Below are 21,264 nucleotides of genomic sequence, written 5' to 3'. Positions count from 1 at the left end.
TCACTATTTGTATGGGGTTCATTGTGAGATCTATGCTGATCACCGGAGTCTGCAGTATCTGTTAAAGCAGAAGAATCTTAATTTGCATCAACGGAGATGGTTGGAGCTTCTTAAGGACTATGATATCAATATTTTGTAACATCCGGGGAAGGCCAATATTGTGGCCGATGCTTTGAGTCGCCGGGCAGAGAGTTTGGGGAGTTTAGCATATCTTCCAGCAGCAGAGAGACCTTTGGCATTGGATGTTCAGGCCTTAGTAGGCCAGCTTGTCAGATTGGATATTTCAGAGCCTAGTCGGGTATTGGCTTGTGTGGTCTCCAAGTTTTCTCTTTATGACCGTATCAGGGAGCGTCAATATGATGACCCTCACTTGCTCGTTCTTCAGGACAGGGTTCGGAGAAGTGATGCTAGAGATGTGACTATTGGTGATGACGGGGTGCTGAGAATGCAGGGCCGGATATGTGTGCCTAATGTAGATAGGCTTCGAGAGCTGATTCTTGAGGCGGCCCACAACTCATGGTATTTCATCCATCCGGGTGCCGCGAAGATGTACCAGGTTTTGAGGTAGCACTATTGGTAGAGGCGGATGAAGAAGGATATAGTTGGGTTTGTGGCTCGGTGTCTAAACTATCAGCAGGTTAAGTATGAGCATGCGAGACTGGGTGGCTTGCTTTAGAGGTTAGAGATCCTAGAGTGGAAGTGGGAGCGGATCACTATGGACTTTGTAGTTAGGCTTCCACGGACTTCGAGGAAGTTCGACACTATTTAGGTTATTATGGATCGGCTGACCAAGTCCGCACACTTCATTCTAGTTGGTACTACTTACTCTTTAGAGCGGTTGGCTGAGATTTACATATGAGAGGTCCTTCACCTGCATGGTGTCCCAGTTTCCATCATTTCAGATAGGGGTACTCAGTTCACATCGCAATTTTGGAGGGCCGTGCAACGAGAGTTGGGTACTCAGGTTGAGTTAAGCACAGATTTTCACCCTCAGACGGACGGGCAGTCCGAGCGCACTATTCAGATATTGGAGGACATGTTGCGTGCTTGTGTCATTGACTTTGGGGGTTCATGGGACTAGTTTCTGCCACTCGCGGAGTTTTCATATAACAACAGTTATCAGTCGAGTATTCAGATGGCTTCGTACGAGGCTTTGTATGGGAGGAGGTGTAGATCTCCGGTTGGATGGTTTGAGCCGGGTGAGGCTAGGCTTTTAGGTACAGACTTGTTCTAGGACGCATTAGATAAGGTGAAAGTGATTCAAGAGTGGCTTCGCACGGTGTAGTCCAGGCAGAAGAGCTACGCGGATAGGAAGGTCCGTGATGTGTCTTTTATGGTTGGGGAGAAGGTTTTGCTAAAGGTATCACCCATGAAGGGTGTTATGAGGTTTGGGAAGAGGGGCAAGTTGAGCCCCCGATTCATTAGGCCTTTTGAGGTGCTTCAGAGGATAGGAGAGGTGGCTTATAAGCTTGCCTTGCCACCCAGCTTGTCGAGTGTGCATCCAGTGTTTCATGTTTCCATGCTCCGGAAGTATATTAGAGATCCGTCCCATGTTTTGGATTTCAGCACGGTCCAGTTGGAGGGTGATATGACTTATGATGTGCAGCCGGTGGCTATTTTAGATCGGTAGGTTCGAAGGTTGAGGTCAAAGGATATAGCTTTAGTGAAGGTGCAATGGAGAGGTCAGCCTGTGGAGGAAGCCACCTGGGAGACTGAGCGAGATATGCAGAGCAGATATCCATGCCTATTCGAGACTCCAGGTATGTTTCTAGACCCGTTCGAGGACGAACGGATATTTAAGAGGGGGAAGATGTAACGACCCGACCGGTCGTTTCGAGAGTTATAGCCTCGTTTCCCCATTTCTACTTCTTTTGTGTTATTCAGCTGTATTATGTTATATCAGGTTAGTTGGTTCGGGACCGGAGTGGTTTCAGAGCGAATTGAGACACTTAGTCTCTTAAGTAGAAACTTAAGTTGCAAAAGTTAACCGGATGTTGACCTATGTATAAACGATCTTGGATTTGAATTCTGATGGTTTCGTTAGTTCCGTTAGGTAATTTTGGACTTAGGAGTGCGTCCGGAATGTGATTTGGAGGTCCATGATAGAATTAGACTTGAATTGGCGAAATTGGAAATTTGACGATTTCAGTCGGCAATGAAAAATTTGATATCGGGGTCGGAATGGAATTCCAGAAGTTGGAGTAGGTTCGTAGTGTCATTTGTGACGTGTGTGAAAAATTTGAGGTTATTCGGACATGATTTGGTTGGTTTTGGCATCGGTTGCCGCATTTGGAAATTTAGAAGTTCTTAGGCTTGAATCCGAGGGTAATTTGGTATTTGGATATTGTTTTGAGTGATTCGAAGGTTCGACTAAGTTGGTATGTTGATATATGACTTGTTGGTATTTTTGGTTGGGGTCCTGAGGGCCTCGGGGTGATTCCGGGTGGTTAACGGATTTGTGAAGTTGGAAATTGCAGCTGGAGCTGCTGCTTCTGCTATTTTCGCACCTGCGGAAGAAAGGGTCGCAGGTGCGAGGCCGCAGGTGCGAGGAAGGTGTCCGCAGGTGCGGAAGCTGGGTGATTAAGAGAGTTACACAGGTGCGGCTTCTTGGACCGTAGTTGCGGTCGCGCGGGTGCGAGAAAATGGCCGCAGGTGCGAAAAACCTGGGCAGAAACCATAAATAGAACCCTTCGCGATTTTGGTGCATTATTCACCATTTCTTTTCGGTTTTTGGATCTTTTGGGAGAGATTTGAAGAGGGAATCAAGGGGATTTCGTTGAGGTAAGTTGCTTGAGCCCTAATACTTGTATATATGGTGATTTTCCGTTATTTAATTATGGTAATTAGTGAAAATGAGGGGTTAGGGCTTGGAAATTTTGGAAAAGTAATTTAAGGATTTGAAGGACCAAACGATGTTGGATTTTGATGAATTTGGTATGGTTAGACTCGTGACTGAATGAGCTTTTTAGTTTTGTGAATTTTGTCGAATTTCGAGACGTGGGCCCGGGGGTCGGGTTTGATCCAATTTCGGGTTTTGGTCTAGTTTTGAAGCTTTGCTTGTGGAATTCATTCCATTAGTGTATATTGATGGTATTATACTGATTGTGAATAGATTTGGAGCATTTGGAGGTCGAGTCCAGAGGCAAGAACATTGCGGGGTAGATATTTGACCGGTTTGAGGTAAGTAACGATTGTAAATCTAGTCTTGAGGGTATGAAACCCCGGATTTCGTATCATTCTATTATTTTGAAGTGATGCACATGCTAGGTGATATGCGTGTGGGCGTGCACTATTGGGAATTTATGACTTGGTCCGTCCCGTAACAACTGTAAAGTTGCATACTTTGTTGAAACCATTGATACTTATATGTTTTAGAAAGATTTTCTGTAAATTGGGCTGAATGTCATGTTTGGGCCTTGCGCCAATGCTGTTTGGACCCTTAGGGGCTGTTTATTACCATCCTCTCACTGTTTTTGATTGACAATTCTATACTCAGTCATGTCTATACTTGTTTACCGCATAACTCAGTTTTATGACTCTATTTTATTGCATATAAATGTTTTGGGCTGAATGCCCTGTTTTACTGAAATGCCCGAGTGGCCTGATTTGTGAGGATGAGTGTGGATCGGGGCTGCCCGCCTGCAGCATACTTTATGACTGAGTGAGGCCGAGGGCCTGATTTGTGAGGATGAGTGTGGATCGGGGCTGCCCGCCTGCAGCATACTTTATGACTGAGTCAGGCCGAGGGCCTGATTTGTGAGGATGAGTATGGATCGGGGCTGCCCGCCTGCAGCATACTTTATTATTATCGCACGTGAGTTGTCCATGAAGATTATAGAGCTTGGGCTGAAGGAGCCCCTCCGGAGTCTGTACACACCCCCAGTGAGCGCAGGTACCTACTGAGTATGAGTGCCGAGTGCTGAGTGACTGGGAGGCATGAGTGATTGTGAGGTATGCCCGAGTGGCAAGAGTGATTATGAGGTATGCCCGAGTGGCATGAGTGACTTTAAGGCTTGCCCGAGGGGCTGTATATGAGTGATGTTTTGCCCGAGGGGCTGTTTTTGATTTCATCATTTTTACTCACTTTTGCATTGAGCCTTCGTTTGAAAAATTGTTGGAAAAATATCTTTAAATGATTTTTTTTACTGGAACTAGGTTTAAACGAGATGTTTGATTCAAATCCTGATTTTAAAAGTATGTGGTATTTTACTGAGATTTTCCTGATATGAACGTTATATGCTTTATTGCTCGTCACTACTGCTCAGTCTTTATTTATTGTTGTTACTTACTGAGTTGGCATACTCACGTTACTCCCTGCACCTTGTGTGTAGATTCGGGTATAGCTAGACACGGTAGCGATTATTGAGTGTTCTGGTTGCAGATTTTCTTGGAGATAGCAAGGTAGCTGTTTGGCGATCGCAGCCCCTACTCTTCTCCCTCTTATCTTCCTCTAGTTGTATTTAGCTATTTTTTTCAGGCTGAGTTAGCCTTGATATTGTTAGACAGATTGTAGCAGATGCTCATGACTAGTGATACCCCGATGTCGGGCTTTTCTTTTCCGCACTTCTGTTTTTCTTGATTTGAACTCTTTTAATGGAGGTTTATGTTAAATAAACTTGAAATTATCTTAAAAATGAAATATCGGTTGTTTTGGAAATGAGTCGGCTTGCCTAGTTCCACGATAGGCGCCATCACGACAGGGGTTAGTTTTGGGTCGTGACAGATTGGTATCAAAGCCTAGGTTACATAGGTCTCACGAGTCATGAGCGGGTTTAGTAGAGTCTTGCGGATCGGTACAGAGACGTCTATACTTATCTTCAGGAGGCTGCAGAACCTTTAGGAAACTTCACATTCTTGGATTCTTATCGTGCGAATTTGTTGATTCTAGTAATTAAACATCTGTTGTTTCATTCTCTCACAGATGGTGAGGACTCGTACTACCGGTCAGGAGGGCTAGCCACCAGTACCACCAGCTAGGGCCGTAAGAGGCCGAGGCCGTGGTAGAGGCCGTGGTAGGGGCAGAGGTGCAACCCGTACAACGGTTGGGGCTGTACCTACAGATCCACCGATTGTCCCAGATCAGGACCAAGTTCCAGTTGTTGATGCACCAGCTCAGGCACCACCTGTGCCTATTGTGATTCTAAGTCTTTAGGAGGCCCTCACTCAGATTCTAACAGCGTGTACTGGCCTTGCTCAGGCGATCTCTATTTCGACAGCCGCAACCACTTCTCAGGCCAGGGGAGGCAATCCGACTCCCGTCGCTCGCACACCCGAACAGGTTATTCAGGGACCTAAGACACCAGTGGAACCACCAGCCCAGCCGGTTGCTGTTGCTTAGGATTATGTGGTTCCTGCTATGTCTCAGGATGATCAGCGCAGGTTGGAGAGGTTTGGGTGACTTCAGCCACCACTTTTCAGTGGCACAGAGAGAGAGGATGCTCAAGACTTTTTGGACATGTGTCAGAGGATACTCCGTACTGCTGGTATTTTTGGAGACTTGTGGGGTCTCATTCATTACCTTTCAGTTTTCTGAGGCTGCACTCAGATGGTAGGAGTCTTATGAGAGGCATAGGCCTGTTGGCGCAGCACCCCTTACTTGACAGCAGTTCTTCGTGGTCTTTTTGGAGAAGTTCGTGCCTCGATCTCGCAAAGAGGAGTTGCATAAACAGTTTGAGCAGCTCCGCCAGGGTGATATGTCTGTGACACAGTATGAGATGCAGTTCTCCGAGTTGGCCCGTCATTCTATCTGGTTGGTTCCCACGGACAGAGAGAGGATCATGAGGTTTATTGATGGCCTCACTTATCAGCTACAGTTGCTCATGACCAGGGAGCGGGTTTCGAGTGCTACCTTTGATGAGGTTGTCGACATTGCTCGGCAGATTGAGATGGTTCGCGGTCAGGAGAGGGTTGAGCGGGAGGCCAAGAGGCCTCGTGGTCAGGGTGGATTCAGCGGTGCTCCTTTTGGGGGTCAGTTCCAGCACGGTAGAGGTCGTCATTTCAGACAGGCTCAGTCAGCTCGGCCATTTCATCGGGGTGCATCATCTGTCCACGGTTCTCATAGTTTCTCATCAGGTCCACTCATCACTTAGTGCCCTTCCAGTTCAGAGTTTGTCCCGTGCTTCACCTGTTCAGGGCTCTTCCATGCCAGGTTCTTCTACTAGTCATACCGGTGCTAAGGGTTCCCTTCAGTTTTCGCCGCCAACACCAGGGAGTTTTTTGAGTATGGGGAGCTTGGGCATATGTGGAGGCAGTGTCCTCATCATCATGGCGGTCTATCTCAGTAGAGGAGTCAGCCTCCGACTACAGCACGAGCTATCTCACCACCCACCCAGTCAACTAGGGGTCGCTCTAGAGGGGGAGGCATATCAGGGGGTGGTCAGGCCCGTTTCTATGCTCTCCCTGCCAGACTAGATTCTATTACTTCAGATGCTGTGATTATAGGTATTGTCTCAGTTTGCCACAGATATGCCTTAGTATTATTTGACCCTGGTTCCACATATTCATATGTTTCCTCGTATTTTGCCTATTTTCTGGATATGCCCCATGAGTCCTTAGCTTCATCTGTACATGTATCAAATCCTGTGGGCGATACTATTATTATGGACCGCGTATATCGGTCATGTGTGGTGACTATTGGGGGTCTGGAGACCCGAGTAGATCTATTGTTACTCAGTATGGTTGACTTTGATGTGATATTGGGTATGGATTGGTTATCTCCTTGTCATGCTGTTCTAGATTGTCATGCTAAGACGGTGACGTTGGCTATGCCGGGAATTCCGAGGGGTTGAGTGGAGCGGTTCTATAGATTATGTACCAAGTAGGGTGATTTCATATTTGAAGGCTCAACGCATGGTTGAGAAGGGTTGCCAATCTTATTTGGCTTTTTGTGAGGGATGTTAGTGTAGAGACCCCCGTCATTGATTATGTTACGGTGGTACGTGATTTTTCGGATGTGTTTCCTGCAGACCTATCGGGCATGCCGCCTAACATGGATATTAACTTTGGTATTGATTTGGTGCCGGGCACTCAGCCCATTTCTATTCCACCGTATCGTATGGCACCGACGGAGTTGAAGGAATTGAAAGAACAGCTTCAGGAACTCCTCAATAAGGGGTTTATTCGGCCTAGTGTGACACCTTGGGGTGCACCGGTTCTATTTGTGAAAAAGAAGGATGGTTCCATGAGAATGTGTATTGATTACAGGCTGTTGAACAAGGTCACAATCAAGAACAAGTATCCTTTGCCTCGTATTAATGATTTATTCAACCAGCTTCAGGGAGCGAGGGTGTTCTCCAAGATTGATTTGAGGTCCGGTTATCACCAGCTGAAGATTTGGGATTCAGATATTCTCAAGACAGCTTTCAGGACCCGATATGGCCATTATGAGTTCTTGGTGATATCTTTTGGGCTGACCGATGCCCCACCAGTGTTCATGCATTTGATGAACAGTGTATTCCAGCCCTATTTGGACTCATTCATCGTTTTATTCATTGACGACATCCTGGTGTACTCTCGTAGCCAGGAAGAGCACGCTCAACATTTGAGGGTTGTATTGCACAGATTGAGGGAGGGGAAGCTTTATGCAAAGTTCTCTAAATGTGAGTTTTGGCTCAGTTCAGTAGCATTCTTGGGGAACGTGGTGTCCAGTGAGGGTATTCAGGTGGATCCAAAGAAGATAGAGGTGGTGCAGAGTTGGCCCAAACCGTCCTCAGCCACGGAGATTAGGAGCTTTCTTGGTTTGGCGGGTTACTACTGTCGCTTTGTGGAGGAATTTTCATGTATTGTATCGCCCTTGACCAAATTAACCCAAAAGGGTGCTCCATTCAGGTGGTCGGATGAATGTGAGGAGAGCTTTCAGAAGCTCAAGACTGCTTTGACCACAGCTCCAGTGTTAGTTTTGCCATCAGAGGTTAGAGATCCCAGAGTGGAAGTGGGAGCGGATCACTATGGACTTTGTACTTGGGCTCCCATGGACTTCGGGTATGTTCGATGCTATTTGGGTTATTGTGGATCGGCTGACCAAGTCCGCGCACTTCATTCCAGTTGGTACTACTTACTCTTCAGAGCGGTTGGCTGAGATTTACATTCGAGAGGTCGTTCGCCTGCATGGTGTCCTAGTTTCCATCATTTCAGATAGGGGTACTCAGTTCACATCGCAGTTTTGGAGGGCTGTGCAGCGAGAGTTGGGTAATCAAGTTGAGTTAAGCATAGATTTTCACCCTCAGACGGACGGGCAGTCCGAGCGCACTATTCAGATATTGGAGGACATGTTGCGTGCTTGTGTCATTGACTTTTGGGGTTCATGGGACCAGTTTCTGCCCTCGCGGAGTTTGCATATAACAACAGTTATCAGTCGAGTATTCAGATGGCTTCGTACGAGGCTTTGTATGGGAGGAGGTGTAGATCTCCGGTTGGATGGTTTGAGCCGGGTGAGGCTAGGCTCTTAGGTACAGACTTGGTCTAGGACGCATTAGATAAGGTGAAAGTGATTCAGGAGCGGCTTCGCACGGTGCAGTCCAGGCAGAAGAGCTACGTGGATAGGAAGGTCCGTGATGTGTCTTTTATGGTTGGGGAGAAGGTTTTGCTGAAGGTATCACCCGTGAAAGGTGTGATAAGGTTTGGGAAGAGGGGCAAGTTGAGCCCCCGATTCATTAGGCCTTTTGAGGTGCTTCAGAGGATAGGATAGGTGGCTTATAAGCTTGCCTTGCCACCCAGCTTGTCGAGTGTGCATCTAGTGTTTCATGTTTCCATGCTCCGAAAGTATATTAGAGATCCGTCCTATGTTTTGGATTTCTGCACGGTCCAGTTGGAGGGTGATATGACTTATGATGTGGAGCCTGTGACTATTTTAGATCGGCAGGTTCGAAGGTTGAGGTCAAAGGATATACCTTCAGTGAAGGTGCAATAGAGAGGTCAGCCTGTGGAGGAAGCCACCTGTGAGACTGAGCGGGAGATGCAGAGCAGATATCCATGCCTATTAACTCCAGGTATGTTTCTAGACCCGTTCGAGGACGAACAGATATTTAAGAGGGGGAAGATGTAACGACCCGACCGGTCGTTTCGAGAGTTATAGCCCCATTTTCCACATTTCTACTTCTTTTGTGTTATTCAGCTGTATTATGTTATATCAGGTTAGTTGGTTCGGGACCGGAGTGGTTTCAGAGTGAATTGAGACACTTAGTCTCTTAAGTAGAAACTTAAGTTGGAAAAGTTAACCGAATGTTGACCTATGTGTAAACAATCTCGGATTTGAATTCTGATAGTTCCATTAGCTCCGTTAGGTGATTTTGGACTTTGGAGTGCGTCCGAAATGTGATTTGGAGGTCCGTGATAGAATTAGGCTTGAATTGGCGAAATTAGAAATTTAACGATTTCAGTCGGCAGTGAAAAATTTGATATCGGGGTCGGAATGGAATTCCAGAAGTTGGAGTAGGTTCGTAGTGTCATTTGTGACGTGTGTGCAAAATTTGAGGTTATTCGGACATGATTTGGTTGGTTTTGGCATCGGTTGCCGAATTTGAAAATTTAGAAGTTCTTAGGCTTGAATCCGAGGGTAATTTGGTATTTGGATGTTGTTTTGAGTGATTCGAAGGTTCGACTAAGTTGGTATGTTGATATATGACTTGTTGGTATTTTTGGTTGGGGTCCCGAGGGCCTCGGGGTGATTCCGGGTGGTTAACGGATTTGTGAAGTTGGAAATTGCAGCTGGAGCTGCTGCTTCTGCTATTTCCGCACCTGCGGAAGAAAGGGTCGCAGGTGTGAGGCCGCAGGTGCGAGGAAGGTGTCCGTAGGTGCGGAAGCTTGGTGATTAAGAGTTGCGTAGGTGCAGCTTCTTGGACCGCAGTTGCGGTCGCGCGGGTGCGAGAAAATTGCCGCAGGTGCGAAAAACCTGGGCAGAAACCATAAATAGAACCCGTCGCGATTTTGGTGCATTATTCACCATTTCTTTTCGGTTTTTGGAGCTTTTGAGAGATTTGAAGAGGGAATCAAGGGGATTTCGTTGAGGTAAGTTACATGAGCCCTAATACTTGTATATATGGTGATTTTCCATTGTTTAATCATGGTAATTAGTGAAAATGAGGGGTTAGGGCTTGGAAATTTTGGAAAAGTAATTTAAGGATTTGAAGGACCAAACGATGTCGGATTTTGATGAATTTGGTATGGTTAGACTAGTGAGTGAATGAGATTTCTAGTTTTATGAATTTTGTCGGATTTCGAGACGTGGGCCCGGGGGCTGGGTTTGAGCCAATTTTGGGTTTTGGTCTAATTTTGAAGCTTTTCTTGTGGAATTCATTCCATTAGTGTATATTGATGGTATTATACTGATTGTGAATAGATTTGGAGCATTTGGAGGCCGAGTCCAGAGGCAAGAACATTGCGGGGTAGATATTTGACCGGTTTGAGGTAAGTAACGATTGTAAATCTAGTCCTGAGGGTATGAAACCCCAGATTTCGTATCATTCTATTATTTTGAAGTGATGCACATGCTAGGTGACGGGCGTGTGGGCATGCACTATTGGGGATTTGTGACTTGATCTGTCCCGTAGCAACTGTAAAGTTGCATACTTTGTTGAAACCATTGATACTTATATGTTTTAGAAAAATTTTCTGTAAATTGGGCTGAATGCCATGTTTGGGCCTTGCGCCAATGCTGTTTGGAACCTTAGGGGCTGTTTCTTACCATCCTCTCACTGTTTTTGATTGACTACTCTATACTCTGTCATGTCTATACTTGTTTACCGCGTAACTCAGTTTTATGACTCTATTTTGATGCATATAAATGTTTTGGGCCGAATGCTCCCTTTTACTGAAATGCCCGAGTGGCTTGATTTGTGAGGATGGGTGTGGATCGAGGCTTCCCGCCAGCAGCATACTTTATGACTGAGTGAGGCGGAGGGCCTGATTTGTGAGGATGAGTGTCGATCGGGGCTGCCCGCCTGCAGCATACTTTATGACTGAGTGAGGCCGAGGGCCTGATTTGTGAGGATGAATGTGGATCGGGGCTGCCCGCCTGCAGTATACTTTATTATTATCGCACGTGAGTTGTCCGTACAGATTATAGCGCTTGGGCTGAAGGAGCCCCTCCGGAGTCTGTACACACCCCCAGTGAGCGCAGGTACCTACTGAGTGCGAGTGCCGAGTGCTGAGTGACTGGGAGGCATGAGTGATTGTGAGGTATGCCCGAGTGGCAAGAGTGATTGTGAGGTATGCCCAAGTGGCACGAGTGACTGTGAGGTTTGCCCGAGGGGCTGTATATGAATGATGTTTTGCCCGAGGGGCTGTTTATGATTTCATCATTTTTGCTCATTTTTACATTGAGCCTTCGTTTGAAAAACTGTTGGAAAAATGTCTTGAAATGATTTTTTTTACTGGAACTGGGTTTAAACGAGATGTTTGATTCAAATCCTGATTTTAAAAGCATGTGGTATTTTACTGAGATTTTCCTGATATGAACGTTATATGCTTTATTGCTCGTCACTACTGCTCAGTCTTTATTTATTGTTGTTACTTACTGAGTTGGTGTACTCACGTTACTCCCTGCACCTTGTGTGTAGATTCGGGTATAGCTGGACACGGTAGTGGTTATTGAGTGTTCTGGTTGCAGATTTTCTTGGAGATAGCAAGGTAGCTGTTTGGCAATCGCAGCCCCTGCTCTTCTCCCTCTTATCTTCCTCTAGTTGTATTTAGCTATTTTTTTCAGGCTGAGTTAGCCTTGATATTGTTAGACAGATTGTAGCAGATGCTCATGACTAGTGACACCTCGATGTCAGGCTTTTCTTTTCCGCACTTCTGTTTTTCTTGATTTGAACTCTTTTAATGGAGGTTTATGTTAAATAACCTTGAAATTATCTTTAAAATAAAATATCGGTTGTTTTGGAAATAAGTCGGCTTACCTAGTTCCACGATAGGCGCCATTACGATAGGGGTTAGTTTTGGGTCGTGACAAGTAGTACCTTGAAGTCTCCTAAAATCAGCATCACATTCTAACCCTGAGGCTGATAGCTCGCACCTGGATCTGCACACGAAAACATATGCAGGGAAGAGCATGAGTACACCACAATGGTACCCAGTAAGTGCCAAGCCTAACCACGGTCGAGTAGTGACGAGGTCAGGTCAAGGCCCTACCAGAGTAAATATAATAAATTAAACAGTAAAAAATATAAGTAAAATTTATGGTGGCACAGTTAAAGAGGTTCTCGAAAATTTAACAATTAAGGTAGCCCTCTGCTCAAAACAAGGTAAACACAATGGGAAATCTCCCAGGATACCGTCCCGTAGTTCCGAATAAATATGCAGTATAGGGGGATCTCCCAGAATACGTCCGTAGTCCCAAAGTAAATATACAGTGCTGGGGGATCTCCCGGAATACGTCCGTAGTCCCAATTTAAATATGCAACGCAAGATGAAATGGCAGGTATGGCATCGAGTTATACAGTTACAGAACATAGATAAGGAAAATAGGGATTTAACTAAGCATGACGCACAGAATGTCAAGTAGGCAGTTAAAACACGTAAGCATGCTTTTCTAGTCTAAACTAAACAATTAAACATATTAGTACAATTTAATAAGAGAAACACTTTATGATTTAAAAAGGATAAACAAGATTTTTGCAATAACAGCCCGTGTACGTACTAGTCACCTCACGTACACGACGCCCACACACCAAATAATATCAAGATATCCTAAGGGGAAAGTCCCCAACACAAGGTTAGGCAAGCCACTTACCTCGAACCGCTCAAATCAACTCGATATCACGTTCTTGCCACGAGTATCCGACTCCAAAAGGACCAAATCTATTCAAACTAATTGCATAATGTAAATATAACTACAAGTAACTAATTTAACTAATTAATTTGAAGCTAAAGCGTGAAATTAGGAAAAATGCCCAAAAAGTCTCCCCGGGCTCACGTTTCGAAATCGGGTAAAAATTACAAATTATGAACACCCATTCACTCACGAGTTCACTCGAACAAAAATCATCTAAATCCGACGTCAAATTCCCATTCAAATCTCAGATTTTCAATTGGGGAACCTTTCCCCCCCATTTCCAAACTTTTACCCTCAAATTCCTTAATTAGACTAGGAAAACAATAATATATTATTGTATTATGATCAAAATAGAGTTAGAATTCATTACCCAATAGTTCTCCTTCAAAATCCCTCGAGAAATCTTCTCTCACCGAGCTCCAAATCAAATTTTGTGTTATGAAATTTTAAACCCTCGAAATCCCCTTTTCTGCCCAGCGATTTCCGCATCTGCGCTCATGGGGCCGTATCTGCGGTCCCGCACCTGTGGAAAAATCAACGCAGGTGCGGAAGTCTCTTATTGGGCTGGGTCCGCATCTGCGACCCCTGGGCCGCATCTGCGGCTCCGCTTCTGCTGATGACTGGCCGCACCTGTGAGTTCACACCTGCGGACTCCCCTCCGCATCTGCGAAACACCAGAACCAGCAATGCACCAGATTTTCCTAAGTCCAAATTTCTCCCTGTTAAGCATCTGAAACACACCCGAGGCCCCCGGGACCTCAATCAAACATACCAACCAATCTTAAAACACCATACAAATTTAGTCGAGCCTTCAAACCACATCGAACAACACCAAAATCCTGAATTAAGCACGGATTCAAGCCTAAGAATTTAAAATTTTCCAAATTCTACAAACGACGCCGAACCACATCAAATCTAGTCCGAATGACCTCAAATTTTACACACAGGTCACAAATGACACTAAGAACCTTCAACCACTTTTGGAATTCCATTCCGAGCTCGATATCAAAATTTTCACTATCGGCAGAAATCGCCGAAAAACTAACTTTCGCCAATTCAAGCCTAAATCTACTACAAACCTCCAAAACACATTCCGGGCGTGCTCCTAACCCCAAAATCACTCAACGGAGCTAACAGGGTTGACGAAATTCCATTCCGGATCCGTCTTCATATAGTTCCGACTACGGTCCAAACTCCAAGGCTTAAACTCACAACTAGGGACTAAGCATCCCAAAACTCTTTAAATTCCATAACCAATCACTCCGGCAAGTCCCAAAAATAGAAACAAATATGGGGAAAGCAGATATTAGGGGATCGGAGCTCTAATTCTCAAAATGTTCGGCCGGGTCGTTACATCCTCCCCCTCTTAAAACAATCGTTCGTAGACATACCTAAAACTGTGAAAAGATGAGGGTACTGGCCGCGCATATCCTGCTCGGTCTCCCAAGTTGCCTTCTCGACCGGCTGACCTCTTCACTGGACCCTTACTGAAGCAATATTCTTTGACCTGAGTTTTGTGACCTGCCTGTCCAAAATGGCTACTGGCTCCTCAATATAAGATAGATCTTTATCCAACTAGACTGAGGTAAAATCCAATACATGAGTCGGATCACCGTGATACTTCTGGAGCATAGACACGTGGAATACCGGGTGAACTCCTGCTAGGCTGGGAGGCAAGGCAAGCTCATAAGCAACCTCTCCAACGCTGGAATAAAATGAGCTAACTTGGTCAGTCGATCCACGATCACCCAAATAGCATCGAACTTTCTCAAAGTTCGAGGAAGTCCAACCACAAAGTCCATGGTGATCCGCTCCCACTTCCACTTTGGTATCTCTAACCTTTAAAGTAATCCACCCGGTCTCTAATGCTCATATTTAACCTGCTGACAGTTGAGACACTTGGCCACAAACCCAACTATATCCTTTTTCATTCTTCTCCACCAATAGTGCTGCCTCAAGTCCTGGTACATCTTTGCGTCACCCGGATGAATGGAGTACCGCGAGCTATGGGCCTCCTCAAGAATCAACTCCCGAAGCCCATCTATATTGGGCACACAGATCCGGCCCTGCATCTCATCACACCGACATCACCAATAGTCACTTCTCTGGCATCACCTCGCCGAACCCTGTCCTGAAGAACTAGAAGATGCGGATCATCATACTGGCGCTTCCTGATGCGGTCATAAAGAGAAGACCGAGAAACCACACAAGCTAATACCCGGCTAGGCTCTGAAATATCCAATCTCACCAACTGGCTGGCTAAGGCCTGAACATCCAAGGCTAAGGGCCTCTCAGCTGTCGGAAGATATGCCAAACTCCCCAAACTCTCTACCTGGCAACTCAAGGCGTCGGCCACTACATTGGCCTTCCCCGGGTGGTATAATATAGTGATATCATAGTCTTTAAGTAGCTCAAACCACCTCTGCTGACGCAAATTAAGGTCCTTCTGCCTGGACAAGTACTGCAAACTCCGGTGATCAGTGTAAATCTCACAGGGAACCCCGTACAAATAATGATGCCAGATCTTCAGGGCATGAACAATAGCTGCTAACTCGAGATCATGAACCAGATAATTCTTCTCATGCACCTTTAACTGTCTAGACGCGTAGGCAATCACCCTACCGTCCTGCATTAATACCGCTCCAAGGCCAATCCTTGAGGAATCATAATAGACAGTGTAGGACCCCGAACCTGTAGGCAATACTAATACTGGGGCTGTAGTCAAAGCTGTCTTGAGCTTCTGAAAGCTCTCCTCACACTCCTCGGTCCATCTGAACGGAGCACCCTTCTGGGTTAGCCTGGTCATAAGTGCCGCAATGGATTAAAATCCTCCCACAAAGCGACGGTAATACCCCGCCAAACCAAGGAAACTGCAGATCTCCGTAGCTGATGACGGTCTAGGCCAACTCTGCACTGCCTCCACCTTCTTCGGATCTACCTTGATCCTATTATAAGACACTATGTGGCCCAAGAATGCCACTAAATCAAGCCAGAATTCACACTTAGAAAATTTTGCATACAATTTCTTCTCCCTCAAAGTCTGAAGCACGGTCCTCAGGTGCTGCTCATGATATTCCTGAGACCAGGAATATACCAGGATGTCGTCAATAAACACAATGACTAAGGAATCAAGATAAGGCCGGAATACATTGTGCATCAAATGCATAAAGGTTGTTGGGGCATTGGTCAGCCCAAATGACATGACAAGAAACTTATAGTGACCATATCTGGTCCTGAAAGCAGTCTTTGGGATATCCGGCTCCCGAATCTTCAACTGATGATAGCCAGAACGCAAGTCAATCTTGGAAAACACCTTGGCACCCTGTAACTGGTCAAATAAGTCATCAATACGAGGCAATGGATACCTTTTATTCACTGTAACCTTGTTCAACTTCCGATAATCAATACACATACGCATAGAACCATCCTTCTTCTTCACAAATAAGGCAGGAGCACCCCAAGGTGACACACTAGGCCGAATGAAGCCCTTATCAAGTAACTCCTGTAACTGCTCCTTCAACTCTTTTAATTCAGGAGGAGCCATATGATATGGAGGGATAGAGATGGGCTGACTGCCCAGCAACAAATCAATTCCAAAATCAATATCTCTGTCGGGCGACATGCCCGAAAGATCAACTGGAAACACATCTGGAAAGTCACTCACTACTGGAACTGACTCAACTGTAGGGGTATCAATACTGACATCCCTCACATAGGCCAAATATGCATCACTCTCCTTCTCAACCATTCGCTGAGCCTTAAGGAATGAAACGACCCTGCGGGGAGTATACTCTAAGGTACCTCTCCACTCTAATCTCGACAAGCCTGGCATAGCCAGCGTCACGGTCTTAGCGTGATAATCAAGAATAGCATAATGGGTGACAACCAGTCCATGCCCAAGATAACATCAAAATCTACCATACTGAGTAATAACAAATTGGCTCTGGTATCAAAACCACTAAGAGCAATCAAACACGACCGATATACGCGGTCCACAACGAGAGAATCCCCCATAGGAGTAGATACATAAACATGGGAACTCAAAGAATCCCGAGACATCCCCAAATGTGGAGCAAAATAAGAAGACACATATGAGTACGTAGAGCCTGGGTCAAATAATACCGATGCATCCCTATGACAGACGGGGACAATACCTGTGATGACTAAACCGATGCAACGGCCTCTGAACGGGCTGGAAGGGCATAGTACTTGGCCTGGCCTCCCCCTCTAGGGCGACCTCGACCTCCCCGACCTCCACCTTGAGCTAGTTGAGGAGGTGGGGTGGTAGTTGGTGCTGGAAGAATGGACGGAGGACCCGGTGGAGCACGTGGAGGCTGATAAGTCTGTGGAGGTGCACCCCTACTGGATCTGGGGCAATCTCTAACCAGGTGACGACTGTCACCATACTCAAAACAACCTCTCGGAGGATGCGGCGGCTGAGACTGACTCAGACCTGGCCTGCTGGACTGGCCGGTGATAGCACCTCGAGTAGGAGGCATACTGGATACTGGCGGTGCATAATAGGGCTCTTGAGGTCTAGGAGGAGCTGGGATACGCTGGCTACTGGAAGAGCTGAATGAACAGGGTGACTCACAAAACCCCTACCATAGCGTGCTACTGGTGCACGAGCTCCTGAGTAATGACCGGTCTCTCGAGTCCTCTTGGCCTCTCTCTCCTCTCTGTCCCGGGCAAACATGCCCTCCACTCTCCTGGCAATGCTCATTGCCTACTGATAAGTTATGTCCATCTTCAACTACCTGGCCATACTGGTCCGAATACTGGGGTGGAGTCCCTCAATGAAGCGACGAACCCTCTCTCTGACTGTAGCAACCAGAGCCAGTGCATGGTGAGCTAACTCACTGAAACAGACTGCATACTCCGACACAGTTATAGCACCCTGACGCAACTGCTCAAACTCTGCATGCCAAGCATCCCTAAGGCTCTGAGGAACATACTCACGCAAGAACATCTCTGAAAACTGAGTCCAAGTGAGTGAGGCTGCCTCATCCAGACTACTCAGCTCATAGGCACGACACCACTGATATGCTGCTCCCCTAAGCTGGAAAATGGTGAAAGTAACCCCACTCGTCTCCACAATGCCCATAGTGCGGAGAATACGATGACACTCCTCAAGAAAACCCAGAGAATCATCTGAAGCTAGTCCGTTGAAAGTAGGTGGGTGGTACTTCTTGTACCTCTCAAGTCTGAGCTGCTCTGCCTCAGAAGCATCTACCCTGATCTCATGCTGAACCGGAGCCACTGGGGGCATAAGAATATACTATGGGGCCTGATCAACCTGGACCCTCCGCTCAAGAGTGCGGGTTGCGGGAGTCTGTGCCCCTCCCCCGGCCTGAGATGTGGCGGGAGCTATCGGAAATAGTCCAGCCTGAGCCAGAGTGCTGAACATGCTCAAGAACTAAGCTAAAGTCTCCTGGAGTGCTGGAGTAGCAATAGGGATCTCCGGCGCTGGCCCTCCAGCTGGAGCTGTTGGGGGCTCCTCTGACGCAGCTCTTGCAGGTGCTCGAGCTGCACCACGTGGTCGTCCTCTACCCCAACCCCGGCCTCTGGCGGCTCTGGCAGGGGGCTTGGGTGCCTGATCGTCTGTCCTCCCATTGCGGATCCTCACCATCTGTGAGAAAGAATAGAATAGAATCTTAGAATTTTTGGTGTCAATAACTCGCATGACAAGGAAATCAAAGAAATATGATTGTTCTTAACAGTTACATAGCCTCCCGAAGATAAGTACGGACGTCTCCGCACCGATCCGTGAGACTCTAATAAACCATCTTGTGACTCGCGACTCCTACGAACCTAGTGCTCTGATACCAACTTGTCATGACCTAAATTAACCCTCCGCAAGGTGTCGTGATGGAACCTAGTCTTTACGACTAGGTAAGCCTAATATTGCAAAAAATATAAAGAAAACACAACATTTTAAAAATAAACAACATATTATAAATAGCCAAGAGTAGTACCACTCGGCATATACAAAATAAATTCCCAAGACCCGGAATATCACTAAGTCACAAGCTGCTATAATCTATGTAGCTCTATACAAAAGTCTGAAGATAATAAAGAAAGTCTCTAGGCGAGGGAGTAGAAGGGGACTCCGAAGATCTGCGGACGCAAGAAGTAGTACCTTGAAGTCTCCTAAAATCAGCAGCACGTACTAACCCCGAGGCTGATAGCTCGCACCTAGATCTGCACACGAAAATATGTGTAGGGAAGGGCATGAGTACACCACAATGGTACCCAGTAAGTGCCAAGCCTCACCTCAGTCGAGTAGTGACGAGGTCAGGTCAAGGCCCTACCGGAGTAAATATAATAAATTAAACAGTAAAAGATATAAGTAAAATTTATGGTGGCACAGTTAAAGAGATTCTCGAAAATTTAACAGTTAATGTAGCCCTCGGCTCAAAACAAGGTAAACACAGTGGGAAATCTCTCGGGATACCATCCCGTAGTTCCGAATAAATATGCAGTACAAGGGGATCTCCCGGAATATCGCGTAGTTTCAAATGAATATGCAGTACAAGTGGATCTCCCAGAATACGTCCGTAGTCCCAAAGTAAATATGCAGTGCTGGGGGATCTCTCGGAATACGTCCGTAGTCCCAAAATAAATATGCAAGACATGGGGATCTCTTGGAATACGTCCGTCCCAATTTAAATATGCAACGCAAGATGAAATGGCAGGTATGGCATCGAGTTATGCTGTTTATACTGAACACAGATAAGGAAAATATGGATTTAACTAATCATGGCGCACAGAATGTCAAGTAGGCAGTTAAAACACGTAAGCATGCTTTTCTAGTCTAAACTAAACAATTAAACATATTAGTACAATTTAATAAGAGAAGCAATTTATGATTTAAAAAGGATAAACAGGATTTTTGCAATAACATCCCGTGTATGTACTCGTCACCTCACGTACATGGTGCTCACACACAAAATAATATCAAGATATCCTAAGGCGAAAGTCCCCAACACAAGGTTAGACAAGCCACTTACCTCGAACCGCTCAAATCAACTCGATATCATGTTCTTGCCACGAGTATCCGACATCAAATGGCCCGAATCTATTCAAATTAATTGCATAATGTAAATATAACTACAAGTAACTAATTTAACTAATTAATTCGAAGCTAAAGCGTGATATTAGGAAAAACACCCAAAACGTCTCCACGGGCCCACGTGTCGAAATCGGGTAAAAATTACAAATTATGAACACCCATTCACTCACGAGTTCACCTGAACAAAAATCATCTAAATCCGACGTCAAATTACCTTTCGAATCTCAGATTTTCAATTGGGGAACCTTTTCCCCCATTTCCAAATTTTTATCCTCAAATTCCTTAATTAGATTAGGAAAACAATAATAGATTATTGTATTATAATCAAAATAGAGTTAGAATTCATTACCCAATAGTTCTCCTTCAAAATCCCTCGAGAAATCGTCTCCCACCGAGCTCCAAATCAAATTTTGTGTTATGAAATTTCAAACCCCCGAGCGATTTCCGCATCTGCGCTCATGGGGCCGCATCTGCCGTCCCGCACCTGCAGAAAAATCTACGCAGGTGCGGAAGTCACTTATTGGGTTGGGTCCGTATCTGCGACCCCTGGGCCGCATCTGCGGACGACCAGCCGCACCTGCGGACTCCCCTCCGCATCTGCGAAACACCAGAACCAGCAATGCACAAGATTTTCCTAAGTCCAAATTTCTCCCTATTAAGCATCCGAAATACACCCGAGGCCCCCGGGACCTCAACCAAACATACCAACCAATCCTAAAACACCATACGAACTTAGTCGAGCCTTCAAACCATATCGAACAACGCCAAAATCCAGAATTAAGCACGGATTCAAGCCTAAGAATTTAAAATTTTTCAAATTCTACAAACGACGCCGAACCACATCAAATCTAGTCCGAATGACCTCAAATTTTACACACAGGTTGAAAATGAGATTACAAACCTACAGCTACTTTCGGAATTCCATTCCGAGCTTGATATCAAAATTTTCACTATCGGCCGAAATCGCAGAAAAACTAACTTTTGCTAATTCAAGCCTAAATCTACTACAGACCTCCAAAATACATTCCGGATGCGCTCCTATCTCCAAAATCACTCAACGGAGCTAACGGAGTCAACGAAATTTCATTCCGGGTTCGTCTTCACATAGTTCCGACTACAGTCCAAACTCCAAGGCTTTAACTCACAACTAGGGACTAAGCATCCCAAAACTCTCTGAATTCCATAACCAATCAATCCGGCAAGTCCCAAAAGTAGAAACAAATATGGGAAAAACAGATATTAGGGGATCGGGGCTCTAATTCTCAAAACGACCGGCCGGGTCGTTACACAATCTATATCTCCCCTTATACTTTTCACCTGGCAATGTATCATTTTAGCATCATCTTTAAGACCAGTGATAATGAGATGATTAGTATCCCACAACAACCAAATCCTTCCATTCCTAGCATCCTTATAATTTGTC

This window comes from Nicotiana tabacum, chromosome 2 (assembly GCF_000715075.1).
Source record: "Nicotiana tabacum cultivar K326 chromosome 2, ASM71507v2, whole genome shotgun sequence".
In the NCBI taxonomy this organism is placed as follows: Eukaryota; Viridiplantae; Streptophyta; class Magnoliopsida; order Solanales; family Solanaceae; genus Nicotiana; species Nicotiana tabacum.
The sequence above is the reverse complement of the archived record's forward strand: the minus strand, read 5'-3'. Positions refer to the sequence as shown.